Genomic DNA, 18,059 nt, shown 5'->3' with positions numbered 1-18,059 from the left:
TATATAGTCTCATTTACATTTCAAACAACTCTAAGATATAAAAGTAGATTTAAAAAGTAATAACAAGACTTGGAGGAGGGGGCAGTTTAAATAACTAGTCAACGGTCACAGCTAGCATTGCTATTTCTGGGATTAAAATCCAAGACTAATTCCAAAGCCCATAACTTTTCACTACTGCCAAAGAAAAGTATGGTATCTGGTAATAGGAACTAAACTTAAATTTCTTCTTTACTTCTGAATAACTCAATGACCAACTCAAAATCTCATAAATTATAAATCTGTTACTGTCATGCTGGCAAAATACATTCTATTTTCTCACTCCAAGACAGCCATATGCCCATGTAAGTTATTATACCTCTACGTAAATGTTAGAAAATATTTTATTTCTTTGATTAGGCCAGGCCCTTCTAAAAACTGAGAATTTTAACTTTGCTCATGCAAACAAACTTTTCATAACTGAAAACCCTCAAGTATGAAACATGGTCTCATTACCTTATTCATTCCTTCAACATTTATTTATTGATGTCTACTCTTGTGCCTTGTGTTAGACACAATGGCAAGTAAACCAGATAGTTCCTAGCCTTGTCAAATCAATGGTCTAGTGGGGAGAGGAGGCAGACTACTAAATAATCAACTTGCAATGTGTGATGTGTCATGAAAGAATGATGCAAAGAAACAGGAGTACAGGGCCGGGCGCGGTGGCTCAAGCCTGTAATCCCAGCACTTTGGGAGGCCGAGACGGGTGGATCACGAGGTCAGGAGATCGAGACTATCCTGGCTAACACGGTGAAACCCCGTCTCTACTAAAAAATACAAAAAACTAGCCGGGCGAGGTGGCGGGCGCCTGTAGTCCCAGCTACTCGGGAGGCTGAGGCAGGAGAATGGCGTGAACCCGGGAGGCGGAGCTTGCAGTGAGCTGAGATCCGGCCACTGCACTCCAGCCTGGGCGACAGAGCGAGACTCCGTCTCAAAAAAAAAAAAAAAAAAGAAACAGGAGTACCAAAAGATACTTTTCAACCATCACAATGCTTTATTTGCCCCACATAAAGCAATAGTCTATATAAGTGATTACTAATCATTTATGATACAGATCTATCTAAAACACATTTACAATTCATACTTTCCATCTTAATTGCTTTTTCTTTCATCACTTAGGTATGGGATGATTACTGGGCAGCACTTTCAGAGTCTCCAAATAAACACTCTCATAGCACCAGTTATCTCTCCTCATGACACGTGTCACAATTACAACTTTATTTTTATCTGTGATATTTTAAGAGTCTACCCCCAGACATTTATGGGAGTACCAGATCTATCCTTCCACCTTAAATAACTAAAACACTAGACAAAATATACAAAACAAGTTTTCAGACACTGCACAATAAATAGCATGGCACCGTGATCTCTGAGAGGCAGGAAACAACCTTGCTCTACAAATATTCTCGCTTACTCACTGGAGAGACCTCCAGGCCACAGCATAGGGAAGGGAACCATAACAGAGCCCTGAGTTTAAGACAAAGTTGAAAATTTGGAGAGGTAAGGCAGCTAGAATTTGCAGGACAGAGTATTAAAGAGGAGGGAGCTGAACAGAGGTGAGCTGCACAGAAAAAGCACTCGAAATCTATAGAGGATTCCTCTCATGTTTTCAGCTAAGTAGTGATCAGTACATACCTTTCACAAGACAGTCTAAGTCCAGAGAAGAGCCACTAGGAAGAGCAAGTAGAACCATCCCCAGGAATCACATAAAACAAGGAACAGTTCATATTCATTCAGCCAGAAGGGAGAGGACATGGGACACTGGGTAAAGTTTCCATAAAGGCATCTCCTCAGTAGTGAGCTAAAATTAGCTGTACAGTAAAAGGCTGCTCTGGTCCCACACAACACAGCTTAAAAGTAAGCTTTGAAAAGATCATACTGTTTCCAATCAACTTCACTGAGTCTCAGAACAAAGCTCAAGAATATTTAAAAGAATACAAGTCTGGGCATGGTGGCTCATACCTGTAATCCCAGCATTTTGGGAGGCCAACGCGGGCAGATCACTTGAGCCCAGGAATTCAAGACAAGCCTGGGCAAAATGGTGAAACCCCACTTCTACTAAAAATACAAAAAATTAGCTGGGCATGGTGGTGTGTACATGTAGTCCCAGCTACTTGGGAGGCTGAGGTAGGAGGACCACGTAAGTCCAGAAAGTTGAGGCTGCAGTGAGCCATGGCTGCACCACTGCACTCCAGCCTGGGCAACAAGAGTGAGACCCTGTCTCAAAAAAATAAAAAAGAATCGAATACAAAAATAGCACCAAATAAGATATAATCCTAAATATCTAACATTCAGTGGATAAGTAAAACACAACCCATAATGAGTAGGAAATTCAACAACAGAAACACACCTAGAAATGACACAGATGATAGAACAGGTAGACAAGAACATTAAGATAGTTATTAAAACTACAGTCTACATGTTCAATAAGGTAGACAAAGACATAAGCAGTTACACTTGAGTATTAAAAAGCCCCAAATCAATTTTCTAGAGATGAAAATATGTCTGGATGAAATAAAAAGCAGATAAGGCATTACAGAAAAAAAAAAAACAAAAGGAAACTAATTAATTTGATGAGACAGAAATCAAAACTATCCAAAATGAAGCACAAAAAAAAAAAACACTGAAAAAAATATATAGTACCAATGTGATTGATTACTGTGGGATAACTTCAAGCAGCCTAACATGCATGCAACTGAAGTCCTCAAAAGTGGGAAGGATTATAAATAATTGGGCCAGGTGCGGTAGCTCATACCCGTAATCCCAGAACTTTTGGAGGCTGAGGTGGGAGAATCTTGAGGCCAGGAGTTCAAGACCATCTGGGCAACACGGCAAGACCCTGTCTCTAAAAAATATTACAAAAACAAAAAGTAGCTGGGAATGGTAGCTCACACCTGTAGTCCTGGCTACTCAAGAGGCTGAGGTGGAAGAAATGCTTGAGCCCAGGAGGTTGAGGCTGCAGTGAGCCGTGATCATGCCACTGCACTCCAGCCTGGACAACAGGTCAAGACCTGTTTCCAAAATAAATTATTTTAAGAATTTTGCTTGAAAAAATGTCCAAATCTGATACTACTATAAAGCCATGGACCCGAGAAGCTCAACAAACCACAAGCACAAAAAAAATTAAGAAAACTATGCCAAGGGCAAAGGGACATCATAATTAAACACTTAAAAGCCAATGATGAAACCTTAAGCAGTCTTGGGGTATGGAGCACATTACATACAAATGAAGATAAGAATGGCAGTTGACTTCTCATTGGAAACAATGTAAACCAGAAGACAGAATATGTATAAAGTATAGAAAGAAAAAAAACTTGTCAACCTAACAATTTTGTACCCAGCAAAAAACATCTTTCATCTTTCAGAATTTACCCAAGTCAATTTAGGGTAATGAAAATGTCTTAGAACTACATAGAGGTGATGGTTACATAACACTGTGAAGGCACTAAATGCCACTGAATTGCACTTTTAAATGGTTAATGGTTTATGTTATGTGAATTTTACCTTAAAAAAAAAAAAAAGCTCGTAAAAACAGGAGAGTGGAACAAAGATTTTCTCAGACATACAAAAGCTGAAATAATTCATTATTAGTGGACCTGACTATGAGAAAATGTTAAAGAAAAGTTTTAGGAAGAAGAAAATGATTCCATATAGATATCTGGATCTACTCAAAGGAATGAAGAGCACCAAAAGTGGTAAAAAAAAAAAAAAAAAAAAAAAGCGGCTGGGCACGGTGGCTCACGCCTGTAATCCCAGCACACTCTGGGAGGCCGAGATGGGTGGATCACCTGAGGTCAGGAGTTCAAGACCCGACTGGCCAACATGGTAAAACCTCATCTCTACTAAAAATACAAAATTAGCCGGGTGTGGTGGTGGGTGCATGTAATCCCAGTTACTCAGGAGGCTGAGGCAGGAGAGTCGCTTGAACCTGGGACGCAGAGGTTGCAATGAGCCAAGATCATGCCACTGCACTCCAGCCTGGGCAACAGAGCAAGACTCTGTCTCAAAAAAAAAAAAAAAAAAAAAAAAAAAGTGGGATTTATAACATTAGAAATATATAACAACAAAGGCAGGGGGAAAAAACTATATTATTGTAAGGTTCTTATTATATATGAAGTAGTAAAATGAATCACTTAAAGGTAGACTGTGATAAGTTAAAGATGTATACTATAAACCCTAAAGAATCATTTAAAAAGAAGAGTTAGTAAGCTAACAAAAGAGATGAAATAAATCATAAAAAATACTCAATCTAAAGTAACGCAAGAGAAAAGAAGGAGAGGAATAAAGAACAGACGGAACAAACAGAACATATATAAGATGGTAAACTTAAACCCAATCATATCAATAATCATATTAAATGTACATGATCTAAACACCCACAATTAAAAGGCAGAGATTAGCTAGGTACCATGGCATTTGCCTATAGTCCCAGCTACCTGGGAGGTTGAGGTGAGCTCAGGAATTTGAAGTCCAGCCTAGGCAACACTGCAAGACCCTGTCTCTTAGAAAATAAAATTAAATTTAAAAAATAAAAAATAAAAGGCAGAAATTGTCAGATTGTATATAAAGCAACAACCAACTATATGACGCTTATAAGAAAACCATTTTGAAGATCACCTTAAAAACCATTTTAAATATAAAGACACCTATAAGTTAAGAGAGGATGGAAAAAGATATACCTCGCAAACATTAATCATAAGGTCTGCCCCATCCCCAGAATGAAATCTCCACGAAGGCAGGGGCATGTGCATTTTGTTCACCTTTTGTCTCCAACAACCAGCAAGACTGCATACCATATCTGTTAAGTGAATGAAATTCTTTTAAAATGTATGGGACCTTCTACCCCACATTACTATGATTCCCAGGCTACAATGTCATCATTGCTCAAGGTTATGAAAAACTATTTCCTGTCTGAGGCCATCAACAGCTGTTCTCCTTGCTATTATCTATACCTCACTTCCGAAAGTCTATTCTCTTTTCCCTGCCCAGTCTCCTGGGGGCTGAGAAACCTGATAACCAATCTTGTTAGAAGTGTGCCAAAAGTCAAAAAAAAAAAACAAAAACAAACAAAAAACACTATTACTGAGTGAAGGTGTGTTTTGCTTTCCCTGAGTAAAATAAATATATTTGGCTATTCCCTGAGAGTACTAAATATTTCTTAGTTATCATGCTTTCTTCTCAACAAAAATATTTTAAGGACCAGCTAGAAGCTTCTTGCCATGAACAGGGTGATAGAGGAATAGAAAACAGATATGCAGGTTTGGGTTTTTAAAGTATGGGGAGGGTAAGTAAAAATTCAGCTATTCCAACTGAGTTCTCCTCCCACCCCAACATTTTTATGTTTTTCTTCATCGCATCCTCACCCTAAGCTAAGGAGTAAGGCATGAAATTTAACAAGTTAAAGAACTGACTCCTGGTGTTTCTGTGTATTTGTTCCATTTTTTTCCACAAAGTTTGGAACACGCTTTCCTTAGTGCAAATGTGATTCATGATGTTTAGATTTGTAAGTAGCAACACATTTTAACATTTCAACAGGTCCAATGCTAGGTACTTAGTACATAACAGGTCTTAACACCCATGGACTTTAAAAAATTACATACTGTGGTAAGTGTTACCAAGGAAAATGAAGAGCTATGATGAGAAAGAGAGCAAACAAAGGCAATGGAAAAAAGAGGGACCTAATTGAAGTTGGTTAGTTTGCTAAAGAGTGGGAATCTGACAGATAATAGTGTTTCAGGTTCAGGTAACAGCATGTGTATGGCAAAGTACATTCCCCAAAGATGGCTGCAACAGTATCTCCTGTCCCTCTTTTAGAAAACCTTGTTATTTCCCTATCAAGAGGTAGAGTCTATGTGCTCTCTCCCCTTAAGCCTGAGTGGGCCTTTGTGACTGCCTGAACCAAAATAATGAGGCAAAAGTAACACTGTGTACTTCTTGAGTCTACATTGTATTAGGCCATTCAGCTTCTGCCTCCTCTTAGGATACTCACTCTGAAAACTCAGCTACCATGCTGTAAGGACAAGCAGCTTGCAGAAAGGAATCAAGAGGAATCAAGACCTCCACCCTAGTTGACTTCCTGGCCAAGAGTGAAGACTATCTTGCCAACCATATGAGTAATCCGTTGAAAAGTAAACCCCATAGCCCTCAGTTAAGCCACCCCCAGCTAATGCCATATGGAACAGAGATGAGCTACCTCTCACAAGTTCTGCCAAACTTGCAAATTTGTAAGCTAAATGATTGTTGTTTTAAGCCACTAAATGTTGGGATGGTTTGTCATGTTGCAAGAGACAATGAGAACGATGTGCAAAGATCTTGAGGCTGGCAAGAGCTTAGCAGGTCCAGAAATTGAAAAGTACCAGTGTGGCTGAACACAGACATAAAAAACAACAGCATCAACACCAGCAGCAACCACAACAGCTAACATTTGGTATTTGTTATGTTATACAGGCATTGTTGTAGGTGATTGATATTCATTATTTAATCATCACAGTGTTGATACTGATATGCGTTATTTAATCATCACAATCCTACTGGTAGATACTATTAGAACATCAATTTTTGATATGAAAAAATAGAGGGACCGAGCAGTTTAGTGACTTACCCAAGATCACACCCCAACCCCAGTCTAGTACAAGAGCCCAAGCTATTAACAATAATGCCACATTGCCTCTCAAAGGACAGAATGGCATAAAATCAGGTTTAGAAAGCCAGATAAACCCCAGGTTATGCAGATTCCTATAGACTATGGTAGGAAGTTTAGGTGTCAGTTTACAAGCAGTGGAACACTATTGAGTTGTAAGCAAGGTAGGTAGTATGTAATCCATTTTATATTTAAAAGATCATTCTGGCTGCATACAGAGAAGGGAAGGGAGGGAAAAGGAGGGGAGGGGAGGAAAGAATTTCATAATGGCTGGATGAAGCTAGTAACACTGAACTTCATGATCAATCTGAACATACAAAAAGAGAAATGGCAAGACAGACATTGTTATGTGCCTCCCTGTGTAACATAACAGACAAGAAGCATACCACACCACCCGTAACATATGCTTGGGAGGAAAAAAATTAAAACCTGAATCTCAGCATGCCCAGATCTAGCAACAAGTTTACCAGAAACAGAACAGAGGAACATTTTAAAGGATACCATGAGTCTGCCAAATAAAGATTGTGAAAAAATTCCACAGGACAAATTGGGTAAATAAACAGCAAGAAAAGGAGGGGAAGGAGGCTGTTATAGACTAAAAGAAATCCACAAACACACCAACCAAATATAATGTGTGGACCATGTTTGAAAGCTGATTTGAATAATCCAATAGTAAAAAAGACATTGATGAGGCAACTGGGGAACTGCGATCACTTATTAGATATCAAGGAATTATTAAGTGATTTTTCTGGTATGATAATGGTACTGAAGATGTGTTTTTTTAAAGAGTCCTTATTTCTTAGTAATACACAGTCATATATTTACAGGTAAAATTATATGATGCCTAGAATTTACTTTAAAATAATCTAGAGAGGTGCAGGCAGTACAGATAAAATATGAGCCACATGTTAATAACTGTTGAAGCCAGGTGATGAATGCATAGGGGTTAATTATATAATCCTCCTTAGGTTTTTGTATACTTAAAACTTTCTGTACACTTAATACAAAGTTTAAATTTAAAACATTTTTAGAAGTCTGTTTAAGATCCCAAAATCCAACTAAGGTGAGGCTGTAAAACTCCAGCAGGAAAGATAGGCTAATGAGTAAGTATAAAACCTCCTCCAGTGTTTTGCTGTCTGCTTTAAGAACATGCAATCTGAAAGCAGACAACTATGTAAGTCAGGATGGGATTTATGAGAGGTGATTAGGCAGTGCCTTTAGCACTCTCTAGAAGAGAAGGGGCCCTGACATACCCAAGTGGCAGGTCACGACTGATGCAGGAGATTAATGTAGTACTAGATACCCAACCCACTATCCTTATTCCTCAAGCAAGCTTCTGATTACAATCTGGATTCACTGTGGCATTTGTTTTCCTATGTGAGAATACATTTTTAATGACTTATTAATAAACTGCCATTCTAGTTTATACATCAGCCTCTTGGAGTTTTAGTATGGTAAACCAGTTCCTAAGAGTCCCAAATCAAATATCGTAAATAAGCAACTGGTAAGCTAAAAAGCCCAGTGGGCAATCTACTGACCATACCAAAATGTTGTCAGTTTTTCACCATGGACCTTTTTCTTACTGCACATCCTTCACATAGGTAATAGAGCTATTTAATGTTATTTTAAAATGCATTTATAATAAATAGAAAATAAATTTCAAATGTAACAATAATAGTTACCATTCACTGAGTAGCTATTAGTACATCAGGCTAGACCCTTTGTATACATTTTACCTAAATCTTAAAGCTAGATGGGGCACATATTCTCATTTTACAGATGAGGAAAATGATGTTAAGTGACCTATTCAAGATCACACAGCCAAGAAGAGGATGGAGCCAGAATTCAAACCTAGATCTGATGGTAAGCCAAACAGCCTCTTAAAATGTTGTAGACTAAATAGATTCCTGTGGTTTCACATTGTTACCAAACCCAAAATATAATCTCTATGAGTACATGTTTAATAATGTGAGTACCTAGTGAATGCCAGGCATTCTGTTAAGAGCTGTGAGGAATACACAAAGAAGAAACGTACACAGACTCCATTCTCAAAGACAGTTCATCTAAAAAAAATCTTGTTAATAGAAGATGATTACAATATGAGTGGAAAGTAATAAATGCCATGGGGAGGTAATATAAAGCACTATGAGGATTCAGGAGAGACAGAGATTTCAAAATACGTTGAAGAAACAAACTCATGTGCTCACTTCGGCAGCAAATATACTAAAACTGGAACGATACAAAGAAGATTAGCATGGCCCCTGTGCAAGGATGACACGCAAATTTGTGAAGCATATTTTTGCAAAGACTTGGAATCAACACAAATGTCCATCAGTGACAGACTGGATTAAGAAAATGTGGCACATATACACCATGGAATACTATGCAGCCATAAAAAAAGATGAGTTTGTGTCCTTTGTAGGGACATGGATGCAGCTGGAAACCATCATTCTCAGCAAACTATCGCAAGAACAGAAAACCAAATACCGCATGTTCTAACTCATAGGTGGGAACTGAACAATGAGATCACTTGGACACAGGAAGGGGAACATCACACACCGGATCCTATTGTGGGGAGGAGGGAAGGGAGGGATAGCATTAGGAGATATACCTAATGTAAATGACGAGTTAATGGGTGCAGCACACCAACATGGCACATGTATACATATGTAACAAACCTGCACGTTGTGCACATGTACCCTAGAACTTAAAGTATAAAAAAAAAAATAATAAATTAAAAAAAAAAGAAAAAAAGAAACAAACTCATAAAACAGCCAATTTTTAGTTTGACACTGTACCAATGGATTACTGTACTAAGTGGTGGACATTTCTTTTTATAAAGGAAAGAATACACGGCCAAGCAACAGAAGGCTAGGCTCTACCACCAGCTAGCAATGGGACTTTGGGCAAAGTCTTCATTGCCTCTTTTAAAAATAACACAGGCATCGCACCTGTAATCCCAGTTACTTGGGAGGCTGAGGCAGGAGAATTGCTTGAACCTGGGAGGTGGAGGTTGCAGTGAGCGGAGATTGCACCACTGTACTCCAGCCTGAGCGACAGAGCAAGACTCCATGTCAAAAATAAACAAATAAAAATAAAAAAAAATAACACAGGCACCAATTTACAAGAGGCCATTCTGTACTTGAAAACAAAAATAAAACATTAAAAAAGTTTTAAAGGGCAGAATTTATTATCTCTAAGGTTATTTCCTTCATCTACATGAAAAATCTACTTTAAAATGTTAATATACTATTACAATTTTCTCTTCTGTTCAACTTAGACTACAACATTAAAAATTACTAAAAGAGAAAAACAGTCCCTCTGGTGTCAAATTAGTACATTTATTGCATAGATGCTACATTTTTTAGGTGAACTGAAATTTCACTCTGATGCTTAGAATCCTCCAGAGATTCCCAAGATCTATAAAGACTGACTCACAGAGGAGACATATGAAGTCCCCTGGCACAACTTGACTTGTAACCTCTAGCAGAAACTGGCTAGGTAAGAGGTCTAGGTTGCATGCCTGTACTCAGCCTGAGGCAGCTAAAGGTCATGGTGATGTCAATCACTGCAAATATAACTTACATGAAAATGCTATCTTACAAGGGCAGGGATTTCCTATTATGTCCACTGCTGTCATACTTCCAACATTTAGGCACACAGTAATTACTCAGTAGACATTTGTTAAATGAATTTATAGACAAGGCAATCCCTGCCCTCATGACACATATAGTCTAAACTAATGCTACCATAAGAATTTAGAAACATATTTTTAGGTAATATGAGCTTGTTTTATTTATTTTTTTAATTAACTTTTCATATATTAAACCCCAGTCTGAAGAAACTGACAATATCTGACCTTGAAGTTTCCCATAAGTGGTAAACAGGTTTAATAAATAAGACCAAATCAGATATTTAAATACTTTTCTGTACTCTAACCAGTAAGATGACTTACCTATACAAAGGAGTTTTCATAAAAACAATATTACTTAAGCATATCTTATAAAATTTATAACAGTAGAATTAGTGATTACTCATCATAAATAACATTTAAAACTCAAATTGCTTACTGAGAATTAATATTTTGATGGCTCTATCACAGCCCCTAAAATCAGCATAATATTTCAAAAGAATCCATGAAGTCAGAACGTTAAATAGATAAACATGTTGAGCTCAGTGGCTCATGTCTGTAATCCCAATACTTTGGAAAGCCAAGGTGGAGGGATCGCTTGAGGCCAGGAGTTCGATTCCAGCCTGGCCAATATAGCAAGACCCCATCTCTACCAAAAAAAACCCACAAAAACAATTAAAAAAAAAATTAGCCAGGCATGCTGGCACAAGCCTGTAGAACCAGCTACTTGGAAGGCTGAGGCAGAAGAATCCCTTGAGCCCAGAAGTTGAGGCTGCAGGCTGAGTGACAGAGCAACACCCTGTCTCTAAATTAGATAAGTAAATAAATAGATAAATAGATACTTGGAAATACAATACAGGAGAAGAAAAGGGAAACAAAACTTTTAAGTGGATTTTGATTGGAAGGGAACAGATATATTCCATAAAATTATTTTTGGCCTTCAGTAGTACCAAAGCTTTAAAAAAAAAAAAAAAAAAAAGCAAGCTTTTCATGTTCTTTATTTAGAAGTTAAAGAATTACAGGTCAGGTGCCAGTGGCTCACGTCTGTAATTCCAGCACTCTGGGAAGCTGAGGTGGGTGGATCACTTGAGTTCAGGAGTTCAAGACCAGCCTGAGCAACATGACAAAATGTACCATCTCTACAAAAAATAGCCGGGCACAGTAGGGTGTGCCTGTAGTCCCAGCTACTTGGTGGCGAGGCAAGAGGGGAAGTAGGAGGCAGAGGATCACTAAAGTCCCGGAGGTTGAAGGTGCAGTAAGCCGAGACTGTGCCACTACACTCCAGCCTGGATGACAGAGCGAGACTTTGTCTTAAAAAAAAAAAAAAAGGAGTTAAAAATTAAAATTCAGTTGAGTACTAGAAATGTAACTGAATACTCACCCTTCTTGCTTGGGCTCTCTTTATGTTGAAAATCAGCCTGTGTCGCATGTGCTGTCATGAGTTACTGTGATACTGGCAATATATGTTTGGGGAATAAATGAAAGGTTTTCCTTCCATCTCATTTTCTTGTTAACTAATGACTACTATCACAGCAGTTCTGGAACTGCTTAGTCAACTGGTTGTTTTCCTTATATACGAAATAAAGTAAAATGTAGCAAAAAACCAGAAACCCATAGTTAACAATAGCTATGAGTTATTGAGAAGTTACTATGTGCAACAAACACTTTTAACAAACTTATTAAGCAAACTTGTTTATTTTAATCACTTCATCTTCATAATTGTATCCCCATTTTACAGATGAGGAAACTGAGACACACAAAACTTAAGTACCTTGCCCAAGATTATGGAGCTAATAAGAGGATCACTAATTTAAATGTAGCCACTACCTGGCTCTAGAGACCTCACTTGATTGCTAAGTTCTGCCTGTGCTGTATCATGCTACACTTTACCATAGTCACAGCTTTTGTGGCCTAAATCCCTATCCCAAAGTTTAAAAAGTCCTCTAAAGGATCCAGTCCAATCAATTTAGAGCTTGATAATGAAGTTATATAACAATGCATAAAGTAAACTTCATTTCATGTTGAGGCGTCTGTCTTTTAACCACTTCTGCCATTTAACAAATATTGCTTAATTTAGTTAAACGCATTCGATCATGAAAGTCCCCATATAAAAAAAAAATCCACTATTGAGGCTGTAATAGAATTAGTACAGGGGTACAGTTACTTTGGGTGAAACTACTTTGACTGAAAAGTATACCCTGTCTAGAAAGACTAAAAATATTTATCAAGAATAAGGAAGATAGGATAACTTCTGAAACTGTTTCCAAAATAATAATATACTGAATTCTCAGTAAGAATCAGAACAATGTTTAAGTGCTTACACCAATCAATTAACTTCTGTGACTTTCCTAGGTATGAAAGAAGGAAAAAAAACCCCACCTTATTAAAGAATCCCTATGCACTTTGGTTCACACGAGCGCAAGTGCTTTGTATGTGGTATGTGTACTGAGCAGTAGTAGAAAATGAGAATATAAATATTAAATGCAGTCCCAGCCCTCAAAAGACTTCTAAGACTTTCCATACGACTTGGTTTCAGGATGTTTTCCACAGAAAAGACATCGAATGTTTAAAAAATTGGTGACATTTTGGAAAACTTAATAATTATTAGGTTGGTCTTCCAAGATAAGAGATGTTCTCTATAGAAGGAAAAGGGCCGCTAAGGGGAAAAAAGTGATACATATATTAAAATAACAGAATAGAACACTACAAAAATGGGATATACCCACTTCTTGCTTTATTTTCAGCAAAATGAAGAAAATGAATTTTTTTTTTTTTTTTAAGACAGAGTCTCACTCTGTTGCCCAGGCTGGAGTGCAGTGGCACGATCTTGGCTCACTGCAACCTCCGTCTCCCAGGCTGAAGCAATTCTGGTGCCTCAGTCTCCCAAGTAGCTGGAATTACAGGCATGCGCCACCACACCAGGCTAATTTTGTATTATTAGCAGAGATGGAGTTTCGCCATGTTGGCCAGGCTGGTCTCGAACCCCTTGACCTCAGGTGATCGCCTGTCTCAGCCTCCCAAAGTGCTGGGATTACAGGCGTGAGCCACCGCACCTGGCTTGAAAATGAAAACTCTTTTAACACACTCTGCTAACCCTTCTAACTCTACTGTGCTCTTCAGGTACAATAATAACTGGATTTAGACGGCTTCAAGAACACCAGAATGTGTGGCTTCTAATCTCAGCTGGGACCTTTAAGTTACCCAGCACTGTCTCCCACTCTTCCCTCTATTCCCAAGGCTCTGACAACCTTTACATCCCCACACTTCGCAGATGGCCCTGCCTTTTATCATTCACTGGAATGAAGCTCCATGAAGGCAAGGCTCTTTGTTCACAGCTCTCGTAAACTTAGAACACTGCCTGACACATAACAGGTAATCAATGTTTGTTAAATGAATGAATGAACAGAACAAACAGAGGCCATCAGCTAAGGAATTCCCTCAGTCTCCTGCTTTAACCTACAAACTAGTCATATCGTTTCCTTCAGTCTAGGAGGACAATATTCCTCCTACTGAAGGTTAACTCCTCCACCTGTGCTCCATATTGCATTCTCGCCCATCTCTTTCTCAATAATTATCCCTTTCTACTCTAATATTTTAAATACACCTTGCCATGGACTCCTTTGCCAGATCCTAAAAATAATGCTTAATCCCATTCTGTAAGCAAAACCAAAAGAATTTCCTGAACCCTAGAGCTTGCTGAAGCTACTATTTCAAAGATGCTTGGTCTTAAAGGAGAAGCAGACACATTTCTAGTGTCTGCTCCTCATCCTTCAACACCTTCAATTCATGGTAATTTGATTTCCACCCTAGACTTCTCAAATTCAAGGTAAGATTGTTAAAGGACCATAACTTACCCAATCTAATTATTTCTTGCCTCATTTGATGTTTCTGCTACATTTGATCCTGGCTACTACTCATTTCTTGAAACTCACTCCCTTTCTTGGCTCTTTTGACACTATTTTCACCTGATGGCTTTCTCAGCTGCCCCTTAAATGACTATTCCCAGAGATGCCTGATCTACTATATAAACACCCTGCATGAGCTCATCCACATTCACAGCTCCAACCAAAAATTATATATTCTGACTCCCAAAACTCTATCCCCAGCCCAGTTCTCTTTTCCTGAATACTAGACCAACAATATCCAATTATAAAGCATTCCCACGTGGTTGACCACAAATATCTCAAGGTTCCTTCAATTTGTCATCTCACCTTGCTACAAACTTGTTTCTCTACTCTTGGTTCCCTTTATCAACTAGTGGCTGACCAAGGCAATCTCTTTTACCTCATAATATCTATCTAGATCACTGTCAACTCCTATAGACATTACTACTTAAATCTCTTGAATTCAAGCCCTGTTCTACTCGGTTTTAATTCAAGCCATTATTTTTGACTAAATTGCTGCAATTAACCTATCTTGCAATTGAGTGTCTCAGCTGGGTGCGGTGGCTCACACCTGTAATCCCAACACTTTGGGAGGCCAAGGCGGGTGGAACACTTGAGGTCAGGAGTTCCAGACCAGCCTGACTAACATGGTGAAACTCTGTCCCTACTGAAAAATACAAAAATTAGCCAGGCATGGTGGCGGGTGCCCGTAATCCCAGCTACTCCGGAGGCTGAGGCGGAAGAATCGCTTGAACCCAGGAGGCAGAGGTTGCAGTGAGCCGAGATTGCGCCGTTGCACTCCAACCTGGGCAACAAGAGTGAAACTCAGTCTCAAAAAAAAAAAAGTGTCGCTGAGACACCCAAGCATTTCTTTCTTTCTCTCTCTCTCTCTCACACACACACCCCTGCCTTCTCCAAGTCCAAAAATTCCTCCATATTGCAGCCTGAGTAGTTGATCTAAAATGCAAGCATGGTAATAACTACCAACTTAAAATTATTCTATTGCTCACCATTACTTAACAGCTTCTAAAGCTGTTTGCAGGAAGAAGTTACTATTCTCCTCTATCATTTCTATTTTTATATGTTTTATTATATACACATTAAATATGTATATTTATATATTAATACAGAGAGTACATGTAATTTTATAAATATACACATATGAAGGAAGATGTTCAAAATCTTTGATATGGGTACTGCATCAAAAATATTTGAAGATAGCCGGGCGCGGTGGCTCATGCCTGTAAACCCAGCACTTTGGGAGGCCGAGGCAGGTGGATCACGAGGTCAGCAGATCGAGACCATCCTGGCTGACACGGTGAAACCCTGTCTCTACTAAAAATACAAAAAATTAGCCGGGCGTGGTGTCGGGCGCCTGTAGTCCCAGCTACAGGCAGAAGAATGGCGTGAACCCGGGAGGCGGAGCTTGCAGTGAGCCGAGATTGCACCACTGCACTCCAGCCTGGGTGACAGAGTGGACTCTGTCTCACAAAAATAAATAAATAAATAAATAATAAAATTTTTGAAGACCATTACATTAATCTAGAGGAAGAGTACAATCCTCTTAACATGACACAGTCATGATCTGGCCTCTATCCTTCTAGTCACATCTCCCTTAACTACCTTAACTTTCCAATTAGCGTAATTCACCTCTGAAGCTTTACCCATGCCACCTCTCCGCCTAAAATACCCTAACAACCACTCATACATCTTCCCCTCCCCCAACTCTTATTTGTTCATGACTGGCTATGTGAAGCTTTCTGACCTTCCAAGGTAGAGGTGGGCACTTCTTTCTCTGTGCTACCAAACACAACATACATCTCTATTACAGCACTTAAATCACAGTACTGTAATTTCTTGTTTACATGGCTATCTACTCATCTTTGTACTGCCAGTGCCTGGCATGACTCACGACATAAATTAAGTGCTTACTGATTTTTACAAGTGCTCATGAGGCACAGTGTTAGGAGACAAACTGTAGCAATACCTTAGTTACCTGACACAGCTGAGTCAGTGCTCTCTTTTCCTTAGGTTTGGGTTAATCAATTTTAAGTTTTTAATTTTAAGATATGCTTACATCATGCATTGGATTTTCAGGTGTTGGTTACAGGGAGAGATTTTTAGAAAGCCAACACTTTATCATCCACCAAATTCCAATCAATTAACTGTCAACAGTGTCAACACATTCCGACACTGTTCTGAAAGATGCCTTATAGAAATTCAAAACCTAAGGGCTCAGTGATTCTGGTCAAACATGGCAAATTAATTATACTCATTTATCTTCCTTTTCCAAAATTCCACTAAAATGAAAGTGAAGGGGGGAAAAACAAGGTATAAACCTATAACACCAAAGACTGTAAAAAGCAGCAGCAGTTCTTAAGTAACTTTAATACAGTTTTCAAAATGTATTAAAGATGGAAAATAGAAGGAATGGTGCCTGGTTTGACAAAACCAAGGAAACTATAATAAAAGTGCCTGCAAAGAGGGAACTAAGTGAACAACCTGCTGGCTAGAATTTAGAAGCAAAGGGACTGCAGAGGAGGTGTGAAGTATGTGACTGAAATGGAGGAATTGACTGAAGGTTTAAATAACAGAGAAATGAGACTCCCACCCCTTCCCACAGTCAATCAACTACCTTTTCCAATAGCAGAAGACAGGAGTGGGGCCTAAAATAGGAGCACCAGGAGAAAGGCTGCAAACAGAACCTTGTCCCTGCAAAAATCTTCCCATTCTGACTTTCAGATTACAGCAGATGATAAGCCTCGGAGGTATATAACAGAAGAATATACTTACCTTGCTCTCAGAATGTTAAGATTAGAACTCTACACTGGAAGATTCTCCTCTAAAGAAAATGAAAAGTGTCATAGAAAAACTTAAAATCTTAGACAACAGACCTCCCCAAACTTGGGAACCAACCAAAAAATTTAGGCCAGTTCACCACCTAAATATCTAAGTTGAAGTCCAACCAGTGACAGGCCTCACTGATTCACAAAAAGCTTTTAATCACCTTTTTAGTATCATACACAGCTGAGGCTCACCAGATATTCCAGAATAGTTTCCAAAATGAAATAAGAAACTAAACCAACAAAAAGGAACACAAAAGAAAGACAATTTAGGGAATAGAAAAATTTCAGGCCAGGCACGGTGGCTCATGCCTGTAATTCCAGCTCTTTGGGAGGCGGAGGTGGGTGGATCACTTGAGGCCAGAAGTTCGAGACCAGTCTGGCCAAAATGGTGAAACCCCATCTCTACTAAAAAATACAACAATTAGCCAGTTGTGGTGGCATGCACCTGTAGTCCCAACTACTTGTGAGGCTGAGGCAGGAGAATTGCTTGAATCCAGGAGGCTGCAGTGAACCGAGATCACACCACTGCACTCTAGCCTGGGTAACAGAGTGAGACTTTGTCTCAGAAAAGAAAAGAAAGGAAGGGAAAGGGAAAGGGAAGGAAAGGAAAAGAAAAGAGAAAGAAAGAAACACGTAGGCTTCAACACCACTGGACAAACTTAAGGATATCTAGACAAAATAGATAACTTAGAAGTAAGATTTCTTCCAAAAGCAGAAAACTTCAGAAGTCAAAGCAGTACCTGGTAGTTTAAAAAACAATACATTCAGAAATATCAAAAAGCGGAACTCTGACCAAGAAATGGGCATAACTGTTACAAGTAATCAGGTTTAAAAAGATTAGAGACCAGTTTCAAGTTGTCTTGGATATTTTTGCTTATTAAAAAATAGACAGGGCTGGGTGCAGTGGCTCACGCCTGTAATCCCCGCACTTTGGGAGGCTGAGGTGGGTGGATCACCTGAGGTCAGGATTTCGAGACTAGCCTGGCCAACACAGCAAAACCCAGTCTCTACTTAAAAAAAAA

General features: G+C 38.8%; 1 protein-coding gene and 1 non-coding gene across 12 annotated transcripts in view; one reads left to right on the top strand and one right to left on the bottom strand.

Moving 5' to 3' along the window:
* The window catches only part of LOC105475087 (homer scaffold protein 1), a 192,551-nt gene that overhangs the window by 157,913 nt on the left and 16,579 nt on the right, over positions 1 to 18,059 (bottom strand). The gene's annotated exons all lie outside the window — the stretch shown is intronic.
* On the top strand, positions 8,876 to 8,977 carry LOC112425458 (U6 spliceosomal RNA). Its single transcript, XR_003016518.2, has one exon. It is a non-coding gene; the product is annotated as a U6 spliceosomal RNA (small nuclear RNA).

This window comes from Macaca nemestrina, chromosome 6, assembly GCF_043159975.1.
Source record: "Macaca nemestrina isolate mMacNem1 chromosome 6, mMacNem.hap1, whole genome shotgun sequence".
Taxonomy (NCBI): domain Eukaryota; kingdom Metazoa; phylum Chordata; class Mammalia; order Primates; family Cercopithecidae; genus Macaca; species Macaca nemestrina.
Note: the sequence above shows the minus strand (reverse complement) of the source record. Positions and strands in the feature narration are given on the sequence as shown.